Source organism: Emydura macquarii, unplaced genomic scaffold (genome assembly GCF_026122565.2).
Source record: "Emydura macquarii macquarii isolate MOO-44397 ecotype Brisbane River unplaced genomic scaffold, CSIRO-AGI_Emac_v2 contig_431, whole genome shotgun sequence".
Taxonomy (NCBI): domain Eukaryota; kingdom Metazoa; phylum Chordata; order Testudines; family Chelidae; genus Emydura; species Emydura macquarii.
This window is the reverse complement of record NW_027130568.1, coordinates 10,298,965-10,312,500: the sequence shown is the minus strand read 5'-3', so window position 1 is coordinate 10,312,500 and position 13,536 is coordinate 10,298,965.

The window sequence follows — 13,536 nt, the reverse complement described above, 5'->3', positions numbered from 1 at the left end:
TGTCAAACAGGCATCAGAAATAAGTATTGTATAAAACACACCCCAGTCTTAAGAACCAGTTATAATCCACCCTCCAGTTTTGAACTCTTTTTTAGAAGTATAAGTAAAAAAAATCAATATAATCTGCAAGGAAAGAAAAAAACACCGATTGTTCTCATAGCTAGGCATCACAATTACTTAACACTTCTAATAAGGGGATGAGGTGGAAGGCATTTTATTACCCGTTTTGGGTAGACTCACACAGCTTTTGGTTTCCCTGCTGAAATTTAGAAAAGAGGCAAAAAAGGAGGCCTGTTTTAGTAAAGCAGATATCATTGACATTTTTTAAGCAGAGTTCCAAGTGTATAAGGCTCCCAGTGTTTTATGCTTTTTATTAAAAGCACCAGTGGAGTAGTGATGATAACCTTCCCCTCAGTGAAGCATCTCCTAATAGAATATGGTGTTATTCCTTGACTGTATCATCCCTTATCGACTGAGCCTCTTTGCAGTTCTATGGGGCAGCTCCGTTAGAGACTCTGTAGTTTATTCAACTGTTTAAACTGTATTGAGACTTTAGACACTGCAGCCCAATAATGTCACATAGGAGTCTTTCAGAGAGCCGGGACCATGGCAACATTGTGGCGAAAGGATCAGACCAGCAGGCTTTGCAGCATACTGATATTTTCAATTATATTTAATTGTGGTTAATATATAAAGGAGTCTGTGCTGGGCTGAGCTAGCAAAGCTGCTCCTTTAATTCAGTCAGTGCATTTGTACATATTAAAAACATTACACAGCAGGGGCTATAATTTCGCATGCTGCCATCTCTGGACCACTACAGCAAAATACAAAAGAGACAGCATGCATGCCATACCAGTGCATGGCATGTAAACAGAGAACTCTGCCTATAGCATGTGCCCATGCATTCAAAAGAGATCCAAACGTTGGTCTTCTAAAATCTTAATGCTCTCATAAAAATAAATAAACTCCGGCAATGTACAACATGATACCATTTAGGAGCTTGATCCAGAATAACTTGCCATTGTATATGGGCTTTATACAAGGTAGCCAATGAGATGTCAGATGGAGGAGTCTATTCTCCTCTCTGTGTGTGATCAACTCCCATTACTGGTAGGAAGCCACATACACATAAGAGACTATACCACTTTACGAGGAAAGCTCTCTTTGGTGAATTGAAGGTATATCATCTTCTTTTCATTCCCTCTCACTGCTGCTGCATTTCTTTCCAGGCCCCCTCTCCCACCTCCAGTTACTTCACAGGGGCAAGTGACACATAAGGGCTTCATCCTGCTTTCATTCAAATTAGTGGCAGAATTCTACTTGCCTTATATGTATATATTTTAGTTATTTTCCTTTTACCCTTTACCCCTGCCCTAAAAGTGCAGAGGGCATTGATAGTGTAGATGCTGACTGTTACAGCTCTCATTTTACATGGGTGTAAATGTGTCATTAAAACCATTGAAGTCAATAGAGTTCCTCTATATTATACCGCCATATTGTTGAACAGAATCTGACATTATAAGTACAGTCTTGACTTACATCCCATGGAACACTTGGGGACTCAGAAGGATTGCACAGGGTTTTAAGTCAGGTCCAAAGTTGGCCCTATATACTTAGGAAGTGTCCAGTATTCCCCAACCCCACTTCTTTTCTTTTTACAGTTTGTCAAAAGAACCATAGCCAAATCCATCAAAGGAGGAAAGGACCCAGGTGACAATTTTACCAGTCAAACAGATTTAAAGTATTTGTGGTCATCCAGACTGAGCTACCCAAGAAAGAGGTGAGCTAATCCAGAGTGGGATTCACTTAAAAAAACAAATGTAACTCTTGGTGTCATCAGCAAAATGTTGATAATCATACCCAGATCTATGAAGTAGCACTCCAAGAGGGACCAGTACAACGTGTGTAACAAAACAACATGTTATGGCAGTTAATTCTAAATAATTAAATTACCCAAAATAATATGATATGTATGCTGATTTGAATAAGTCTGAAATCATCTGAATGCTGTCCAAGAAACCCTATCTTTTTTTCTAGTTTATCAACAGGTATTTGTGCTCCTTTTGATCAAATGCCTTAGATAAATCTAATAAATAATAATAATACCTGTACTCCATCAGCAGTTTGTGTATCACTTGAAACTTTCCTCTTGAAGAATTCTACATGGTATATAGCTCCTTTTCGCTTTTCCTTCTATATGTATTATCATTCCCTTTTTTCCTCTCTCCTCATTGCTGTCTTGCCCTCCCCTTTCCAGCTGCCCACAGACCTTTGCACTCCTCAAAGGGATGGTGTTTCTTCAAGGCCTGCTGGCCCATTGTCCCAGGGTTGGGCTCCCAGGAGCTCAGGGTCTTCTCACTTCTGAACAATTATGAAAGATAAGAATGTTTGATTCATGTTAAATCGGCACTGGGGAACAGGACTCAATAAGGTTTTCACAAGTCTGTCAGAAGCCCTGGCATCCCCACCGAAGCAATAGTAGCAAAAACAAGTAAACAAAGTTGTTTCTAGTCTTACGAAAGTATAGTATTTAAAATATCCATCCCTGTGTTTTTCTACCCCACTTATTTATTAGGGTAGAAAAAACAAACAAACAAACAAAAACCACAGAACATCTTCCTTGGCCTCAGTCAGACAATACAGAGAATCACTATAACATTTGCCTTGCTAGCAACATAACTATCAGCCGACATAAGCCTGAGTGCAAATTCAAAAATGAAATAGTGTAGGATATGATTTAAGGCATATGGTATGGTCTCTTCATTTAGGCTCTGCTCCTGCAAGCAGCATATGCTTCATTTTAATCATGTGTGTATTCCCACTGATAACTACTCACATATTTAATGTTATAAACACATGCCTAAGTACTTGTAGAATCAGGGCCTTATGCAGTCAAGTATACAGATTGGTTTCTTACCTCTGGATGTTAAACATTTGCAGCAGTAACCACCAAAACTGGGACTGGATAAGCCACTTGTGCTATGTCATATATTTATTTCCAGTTCTGTTGGGATTTTATTTTCTATTTCTGGTATACTTTACCAAATCTCAAATTCCCATTTTTCCCCATCACAAGTAATTTCCCCAAGTCACTTAGGAAAGTTTCTCCTATTGTAGGAAAGCATGTTCCTTTTATATGTACAGTGTAAGAGAAATGGGAAAGTCACATTGAATACTATGACGTTTTTAGGAGACCTTTTATATTTATATCTCTCTTTAAAAAATGGAGCCAGCTTCTCATTTCACTTACACCAGTGCAACTGAGATGAGGAGCTGGCAAATGGCCTTTAGCAATACTTTTGATGTCTCTTAAGAACTGGTGAAATACTGTCATGGATTAAAAATTGCTTAAATAGATGAGCCTGAAAATTCATCACTATTTTGTAAAGATCTTTTAGAAGTTTGGTGTGACTCCCATCCATTTGAAGTGTTTTCACTATTCAATTTCAGTTTAGAAACTTGAAATCTTTAAAGTGTAATGAAACTTGTTACAAGGGCCACAGCCACTTTAAAAAATCCTTTGTATAAGTAGTGTCCTCCATTCCTTGCGTTACCTGTGGTATAAAAACTTTCCTAGCACGTATTCTCTGAAGCTTAAAGGTTATTTGGATCATCTTCAAGACAACTTATAGCAGAAGATGACTCAAATAAGGGAGAAAGAGTAGCTACAGCAGACACTTTACTTGTGCACTGGACATCAGACAGATGTGGGGATAAAACTGTCAAGTGTGAAAACACAAAGAGAAATATTGCTATTTTCTATTATTCACATTCTTCCCATGAGCTGTTTGCTCAGTTGCCATGGCATAGGCGGTGAGATTTCATAATTTTCCCCCTGCCTGCCATGTGCTCGTGCAACAATGTGAATTTAATCAGTCCAGACAGTTGGTTGGGTTTTGTCCATGTGAGTGGAATAAAACTTTTCTCACCAGCTAAACCCACAAAGTATCTAAAAGCCATAAATAATCAGTAACTCCTATGACTTGCACCTGCTTGCTTTATTTGACTAAAGGTACAGAAAGGCTCATATAGTGAACAGAGTTCCCAGGCATCAATCATTTCAGATTGCTCATAAAATCAAAATAGCTTTTAGGTTTAAAATATCCATAATAGTTATTCAGTATCTGACTTATGATTTTTTCCCCCATGGTGGCATCTAGATGTTAACTGCATCAGTGTTACAGACCTATTCCCTTAATTAAATCATTCTTGTTTCAAAAACACATCTCTAATAGGAAATGAGCACAATTTTGGTGGCAAATACATTTCTAGTTACCTATTAATTTTAAGAGGAGAGGTATTGGTCTAGTATATCCCAGACAAAGAAAGGAGGTGGAAATGCTCTGAGATAATGGCTGGGGAGAACCTAGGAAATAATATGAGAGAGATCTCAGGGAAGGTTTATGTGCAACTGAATATGTGCCAGCTTGTACAAAACAAAACAACTTTATGTTGTATAGCGTCTTTCATCCAAAGTGTATCCCAAAACCGCTTTACAGGAGTTAAACAATACAGTTACAGAGATAAATAATTGTAGAGGGAGAGAAAAATTAACAGGTACAGGCAAGGGAGAAAAGATATATTTTCAACTGAGATTTGAAATGAGAGCTTCATAGGAACATTAGAGTGTTTAAGTTTTAACATTTTCCTAAACAGGATTTAGCCATGTCTGTAGAGATACAAATCAGAATTAAAGTGGCAAAATCCAGGAAATTAAAAGGTATGGCATCATTAACTCCTGTAGCTACAAAATTAAACCAAACTAAAATAAAAAGCCAACAGGGTGAGTTAAAGATTGAGAAGGTGTCTTAATTTTGAAGTTCCTGGCTTTAAAACGATAATTCATCTACATAATGTTTACAGTAAGTTTTTTCTTTTTCTTTCTTTCTTTCTTTCTTTCTTTCTTTCTTTCTTTCTTTCAGAAGCATTTTCTTTGTTTAGAAAAAAAGAAAATGGACCAAAATCTTTTCAGTTATGTGATGTAAATCTGAAGTAACTCCGCTGATTTTTAAACAGGTTTATGTAAGAGCAGAATATGGCTCCAAATACCTCACTTATAAAACATACAGTACCATCTATTAGTTAACCAAGGCTGTGATTCTGCAAAGATAACTATGTGGCTGAATCCAGGGTCTATCCATTGTATTCTCTTTAAAGGCGCAGGGTCTTGGGTGTGTAACAGATACAGTACTGTATGTTGCATAAGTGTCTGTGAAATATATTGCACATAATCGTGTGAGGATGAATTGACTTCAGTGGGGCTTTGTGTGGGCACAGGAATTCAGCAGCTTGGTTGTCTTTTCAAGATTAGGGACCAGCTTTCTTGGAATTTTAGGCAGCTTTTAAAAATAATGGGCAAAATTGAAACCTGGTGTAAAATCAGCATGCCTCCATTTAGTTCAGTAGAATTGCATCCACTTACACCAGATCTGAATTCAGGCTTAAGAATGTTTCGCTGAACTTTTAAGATTTAAAAAGAAAAAATGTGGGAAATCTTTATGTCTTAACTGAAATAAACTCTCCACTGTTAATTAGTAAGTATGGCTAGATGTTTGCAAAGGAGAAAAATCACTAAATACTTATTGCTAAAGAGCCTGGATCTGCAAAACTCAGGCAGAACCCCTGGTAAGGTCAGTGTTTGATTTGGGTTCCTAGGCGCAATAATACAAATAATAAATAATTTAATCCGTGGAGCTAAACTGAGCAGTGGCACGAACAGCAGTGTAAGCGGGCAGGAGAAAGTGGTGTAAATGGTAAAGCAGACTAATTTGCACTTATTGTACATTTAGTGGGTATGCTCAAGTATTGCAGTGTGCAGGCTGAGAGAGCAGCCAAGGAGGTGGTGATGGGAAAGCAACCCCAGGGTTCAATGCAGACTCTTCCCTCTTCCACTTAAGCTTAATTGCACACCCAGTAAGGCTATGTCTTCACTGACGGCGGAAAATTTGCTGCCGTCAGATCGACTTCTCTGGATCGACTGAGCGGTCAGTGAAGACCCGCTCAGTCGATCCAGAAATCGACGTATGAAGACCACCTTCTCAAGTGGCGCAGTGCAGTGAAGACGGCGCGCGGAACAGAAGCATAGCAGTCGACGGGAGTTACGCAAATTTTTCACGTAGCTTGCGTAACTCCCGTCGACTGCCGCCAAATCTCGGAGGTAAGTGAAGACAAGCTCTATGTGCTAATGTGTTGCAAATTCATTTATCTAGGCATTTCCATAGTTACCATTTCATAGTAGCTGTGTGCCTCTATTTACACTTTACCATTCACACCTGTTTTCCAACCCCCTTGCAAACATATAACTTTGCACTACTATTTTTGTCACTATTGAATTTAACCTAGAAGCTTCCTAATAGTAACAGCAGAAAATTATCGTAATTTCTTGTTACAATAATTCTAGCATGCTGTAACCCAACAGTTAAGGCTGCATAATTGTTCCTATTCTAAGCCCCTATTTTCTGCAGGGGCCCTTTCCTTATTACACGTGCTTCTCATAAGGTTTTCAGTGATGATGAGCTCATGCACTAATCACTACGCTGCTTCACGTGGAAAACTCAATTTGCTGAGCTCATGACATTTTCTGTGTGCAGAGGTAGGATCCAGCTGCTGTTGATAACTGCATGCAAAGGGCACATAAATTGCTTGGTGTCATGGGAAATTTCATGCACAGCGTGCACAGTTTTCTACACAAGTTTCTGAGCATTTTGTAAGGCAGGCATTTAATGAGGGCATGCAGAAGTCCTTGCCTCATTCACTGCTCATCCTCAAGTAAGTACAGGGACAGAGACAAAGGCTTTGTGCAGCTCCCAAATTTTACTGGAGAGAGGTGAGAAAGATGCCTGAGATAGGACATTCCAATGTAGATAAGTACTGTCATATGAGGAAATTCCCTTTTTCCAATCTTTTTTTTTCTTTCAAATCTTTCAAAACTGCTAAAAATGCACACCAGTAAAATTCTATTAAAAAAAAAAAAGAAGCTATGTTAAGTAATCATTATGTTGTACACTCAAAAGCCAGTAGACAAGAAAATTAAAGTTGTGTATACCTCAACTGTCCCACTGTACATATCTGTTACAATACAGTGTTTTGTTACGTGTCCATGTACATTTTTCAAACATATATTATCTAACACCATTGTTCTCAGGGGCATTATATATACATACCAGTGTCTGGAATCAAAGAGAAGAATTTGTCTTTTCAGGAGTGAGAAGTCTAATGTACAGATTTTGTCCTTGTATACACTGGAGTTTTGAAAGTACTAATGTAGCTACATCACTGCCAACCTCCAATGTAGAAACGTGTATTGATGTGAGTGCTGCACTAACAGGGCTGCAACTTCACAAGTGACTAAAATTCCAGTCTAGAAAAAGCTTTACTGGGCCTGATCCTGTCCCCTTTACTTCAGCAAAACTCCCCTTGGGATGAATGAATGTTGCCTTAAGTAGTGTAGAATCAAGCATCAAGTCTATAACAATTTCCTGGCTCAATGTGTATTTTGCTAATCTTAATATGATTTTAATTACTCTAGTAACGGTCACACAAAACCCATCAGAAATCTGAGACAGTTTCATTATGAAGCAAGGCAGCAAAGTTTTCCACAAAACACTCTTATTGTGCATTATGAATTTTTATTCTTCAGCACAGAAACCCTTCCCCTTGAAATATTATTTCCTAGCATTTGGTTAGAAATCACCTTGAAAAACAGTGGAGGAAAAGTTACAAAAAGACAGTGAGAGAGAAATCTTAACCCTGTAATATTTGTTAATATAGGACATTGGAAAGGCTTAATGAATTGATCTAGGCAGAAAAAAATGTTAACCTTCATGGAGTGATCCTAGTCGTGCTTTTCAAAATACCTAATATTTTTCTGGCCACCCTGAGTATGTTATTTAAATGCTGATAATCATGTTCATGGTAATTTCAATGAGCCACAGCAGACATATAATGCTTCCTCTTTTAATAGGTGCAAAGTGAGTTATTGTCACAAAGCATATATGAAAAAGAGACGTGAAAAGAGAATCCTGTCTAATCTCTGTAATAAGGGCTTGTGAGGGTGCTAACATGGTCACCTGAATTATGCATGTCTATTGTGTTCAAATATCATAAATCGATGCATGAATACCGTCCAAATCATTTTCAGTTCATGAACATTTATATACAGAGCTCTTGAGCACTGCAAAGACAATTAGTCATATTTGTATGCCGGAATTAATTGAGAGTGAGATGCGGGAGGCAGAAAGAGAGAACAAAGAATGCTTTTTGTCAGTTCTTCCAACTGACAGGGATAATTAGATATATGAAATTGAAATTCCTCAGCAGGGGGTTTCTGTTGACAATGAATTTTCTTTTGATTCCATTCTGTTATTCTTTTATGCTGTCATCTGTGGCAATTTGTTATTCAGCTTGAAGCTTAAAAAAGCAAAGCATTCTGCTTTTATGAGTAGATGATGTCAGTTTGTACACTGCTGGGAAATAGATATTAAATGTAATCTTTAAACTAAAAAAAAAGAGCGAGGGAGAGAAAATAAAATCAGTTAAAGAGACAGTGCTCTGTTTACACAGCCCTCCGAGTAAAACTTTGGAAGGAAGAGACAGAACTTGCTTTGGTGCTTTATGCTGTTGCTTGGGCTGTGTTAATTTTGCAGTTTTTCTGGAAGCATAAGCCATGCTGCTGAATAGTGTAAAGACTCACTGCTGAGAACAGCAACTACGGAATATTCAAAAGACAGTGGGACCTCCACTGATATGGATCTCTGCTAATATATATAATACTGCTAACACCAACGCCATATCCATAGTGTATTCATTCATATTTCCAATTTACCCAGCTCCTGACCAAAGTTCAGTAAGAACCTGGATGATATTCTCTTCCAAACTGTTAAGTGAAAATCTACCTAGAATTTTGGAGCCTGATTCTGCAGCCTTCCAATGCCCTGAAGCCCCAGCAACATCAATGGAAATTCCACGAGCAAAGCAGTTCCAGAATCTGGCCCTTAGTTAATGAAAATTCAATTTAGTTAAAAGTCCCTCTCTTTTTCCTGACCATCTCACCTCTGCTTTTCAGCTCTCCTCCAGAAGACCCACCTCAGAAAGGCCTATTCAGAGCAATATCAGCATGGACTAAAGGTCCTATTTTCAAAATGGATGCTTTAAATAACTCTACCAAAACAATACACAGCATTTGAACTTTGCTCTTTTCAGAGGGTTCCATTTATGTGTTTATTCTCTATGTCGTTCTGACAAGATTTAGTTAGTATACGTATATGAATATGTGCAAAATACACAATATATATGTATAAACACACTTTTTTCTATAAATCTATGAACACATATACAGATATTATAAGCTATGACCTGATTTAGGTTTCCTAGCATATATTCTTACAAACGTTACATGGAACCTATTATATGAAAAACTCTTACTGCTTCTCCTTCACCCTTCCACTTCCATTGAAGCTGATTGTATCTAGTTTCCTGGCTTTCTTTTGCCTCTCTGCATTCCCTCCTCTAAAACACCGCATTGTTTGTTTGTTATTTTTTATACTGGCAATTTATTCTTCAACAGGCATTTTGGTGACTGTGGCTTTTATTATTATAATTTTTTTTTTACTGAAGCAAAAACCACACACAGTGTTATTATGTAGCATATATTCCAGTGAACTACTGTGAGTCTAACTATACCATAAGGCATAGCATTAAATATAGCAATATTTAACCCATATGTATTAATGTCTCTGCACCCTCAGAGCACCATGGTTTACAGATGCAGTTTTAGCTTTTGCTTTATGGAAGAAGGCCCTGTTTAACTAGTTCTGCAACCTGAGAAGGTATGATAGCAGAGTATATATATTTTGATTGAATTTGAGTGTTGGTGAAAAATGGTGGGTTGACAGCTCTGGTGACTTGAATTCTTAGTTTATAAACACAACAGCTACAGAAAGGGTATAAGCTTCCCCATAGCATCCCAGTAATGACCTAAAAGGAGCACCTCTTCATATGAAAAGTTAGATATTCAGTCTTTGGTCTTTCTGCTGAGACTTTCATGAAGGCTGCTGCTGGTGATTGTGGTTTCTGTAACTTGGCACATGTCCCCAGGGAAATGCATTAATGCCATGAAGTCATTTCATGTAGATAAAATGTATTTGTTCACTACTGACCTTGGATGAATTTGAACTAATGATTTAAAGATTAAACACTATAGTCTCTTACCTACATCCAGCCCTTAAAATAGCAGTATGAATACTCAATTAAAGCATTAATAATTTTTTGGCTCATCTTTCACCCCAAGGTGAAATTATATGTGGCCTGTCATTTACCTACACACAGGTGTAAAAAAAAGAACATTTGCATTTGCAATGGATTTTATGGTTGAAATTTTTGCTTTCAGGGTCAATAAGCAATATAAAAGCAATGGTCCAACCAGTATGCAACACTGAATACATCTGTCTGATATGGAGTAAATCTGAACGGCTCACTCAGCAAGGCCACACATCCTGCAATGGACTACACATGGTTGACCCCAGTTCCTGCCCAGAGCGCCATTGGCTTTGGGCAGGCTTTGGGCAGGTGCACTGCTGCACTCACATGCAGTCAGCTATGGGATCAGAGCCTAGCTTACTGGATTCTTGTCCACTGGTGAAAATCTACAGCCATGATTATATCAAAGAAATTGTTCTGATTTTATCTTCCAGGTGAAGAGGAAGGTATTTTCAGTAAGAAAAAGTGTACGCCCCCCCTCTCACTGAGAAGCTTATTTGGAAAGTGTGAGTTTGGCCCAGAGATCACAGCACAGCCCTTGCAACAGGTTTAACTACGCAATCTATTTTGCTGGAGAGTAAACATATTGATTGGAGATGAGTAAGTCCCATAAAAAACTTTAGATGGACTGACACTTTTGTGCACTTTATCAAAATAAGGTTAGGTTGGGAATGACCCCCACTAAAGTTTTGAGAGGAAAAAACACTGTTTCCCAGGCATGAAGTGTTTCCATGTATTGGTATAATTATGAGTGAATCTGACAACCTGGAAATGTTCTCAGATGATCCTAAAGACGTCTGGAAAGTTGGGTTAATAGTAGTGCCAGGTGAACCTCAGAAGAGCTGGATGGTTCTGATAAGCATTATCTCAGAACAAGGTAATGTTTCAGCTTCTACTTACTTATTTTAGCTTCTTTTGTGGTATTTTGATACCTTCCATCAATAGGAAGAAAGAGCAAGCATGCATAAAGGTTTTTTTTGCTTTTTGTTCCCAAAAAGGTTAAAAGAATTTTTTTAATGCTCAAAGATTTGGTATGGATTCTGGAAGAAAGTTCGGGTAATTTCAAAACTGATTCTCTCATCCTTACTTAGTTAAGTCAACTATGGGACTTAAAGAAAAGAAAAGCCTAGGGTTTAGCCATGAAGGAGCGTTTCAATTAAGACCTAGGCTGCTATTGCCTGTACCTATAAAAGATACAATTCACAGCATCAGTGTAGGACTTGTTTGAAAATTTTGTTCAGTGCTTGAAATCACTCACTTAAAATACCCTTCCCGTCTTCAGAGACAACCAAGACTATCAGTAATGCTATCTCTTTTTCGTGTTTTATTTTGTAAAGTGAGCTACACAAGCAGAATAGCTGTTCATATAATCTTTCTCAAGAGCAAATTAAATTACTATTGCATGGCTGCTCTGCCATAAAAGAAGGGAAGTTATTATTTGTGGTCTTCCTTCCCACATACAAATATAATTTTGTAAATTGATTGGTAAAGTGAGCAGCCTTATCAGGTACTCTAGCTAATCAGGAAGGCATACAGATTTCCCTTTTACATTTTCAAAAAGCCGCAAGTGGTTGAAGGTTAAAAAACCTACTCATATAACAATTATTTTACAGAAATAATAAAGCAGATTCTAAAGTAACCGAATGACTATTATTATTGTGGATAATACATTAAGACACCCTGTTTACAACAGCAAATCCTGCTTTTAAATCCTCACTTTTAGCTCTACTTTACTATCTAAATAAACCCACTTTCTCTTAATTGCTAGCTTTCCCTTTATATATTGGGGTTCAACATCTGAATTAGTGCTGTTGTTTAGCTTTTCATTTCAGAAGTGCTTTTCTCTCTCTCATTCTCACAGTTCTTGCAGGAAATTTTCTCCAGATGGTGTGCACATCCTTATGACCAAAGTCACTTGTTAGAAGTTGCCAAGGAGGTCTAAGAACTTGCTTCTTATGTTCTCCAATTCAGAGATCAAGTGCATCATAATTTCCCTGGTCTTTACTGGCCAGAAATGGAGTAAATGGCATGGGGGATTGATAGTGGGGGTTTGAAAGCTTCATCTTTAGGACAATGGTTCAAATATGATCATATTGGCAGTGATTAAGAGTCATTGCCATCTGACAGCTGTTTGGTACCTAATGAGTGCCTTTGATAGAGTACAGATGTCTACATCACAATCTAGCTAAGGGCTAGATCCACAGAGGAGGCAGACCCAGCATTTCAATGTCTGGAGTTTAGATGCCCTATCACCTAGTGGAATCCACCGCACCAAGTTCTTAGGCACCCAGGCTCCCTATGAGATGCATGGGAAAAGTTAGGCACCTAAAAGTGGGATTCACAAAAGGCTCAGCCCGCCAATAAGAAATGCTGAGGAGAGGGAGGTGGCTCTGGCTCAGAGGGCCTTTCCCTTTGCTCAGGGTACTCAGCCACAAAACCTCTGCCGAAGTTAGGAGCCTAAGCAGTTTCTTGGACAAAACACACCTGCTGCTGCCACCCTTATAACCTTCCTTTAGTCCAGTGCTTAGAGTCCCCACCCACAATGTGGGAGACCCAGGTTCAAATCACCCTGCTGCCCTAATATAGAGCAGGAATTTAAACTCAGACCTCCTAGGTGAGTCTCTGAACCACTTGGCTATGGGGTATTCTAGAGGTGTCTCTCCCAATCTCCTGTCGAAACCACTGTGTATGGAATAAGACATGAGGGAAGGAAAAGAGTGAGAATGACTCTAATGCCCCATGGGTAGGGTACTCACTTGGGAGACCAAAGTTCAAGTCTATGTTCTACTGACTAATTATTTGTACAAAGTGGATCACTTCCAACAGAACAGATTGAGAGGGCCTATAGCTGGGTAGCCATCTGAAGGGTGGGATACCTGGGCTCAACCCCCTGCTCCACATCTGGCAGAGGAAAGATTTGAGCCTGTCTCTCCTCTTTTTTGAGGAGAGTACTCTAACAGTTATAAGGGGGGCAAGTAGCCCTATCTCCACTATGTTTTGTGTGAGGCCTGGTCCAGTTGGTGTGATCTGTGGCAAGATAGGTGGGTTAATACTTGGTTTAAGGCTCCCTCTTGGATTTAGGCATGAGCTAGACACTGGGATGTCAGGATTTAGGTGGCTGTGAGCATGCCCACTGGCGGAAATGTGGGTGCAGCTGAGTGGTGGCTTTGAGGACCTAAATTTTAGACTTAACTCCTAAAGTGGCAGTTGGGTACTTAAATCCCTTTGTCGACCTAGCCCCAAGGGTCCAATAGTGCAACCCTTACTCAAATAGGAAAA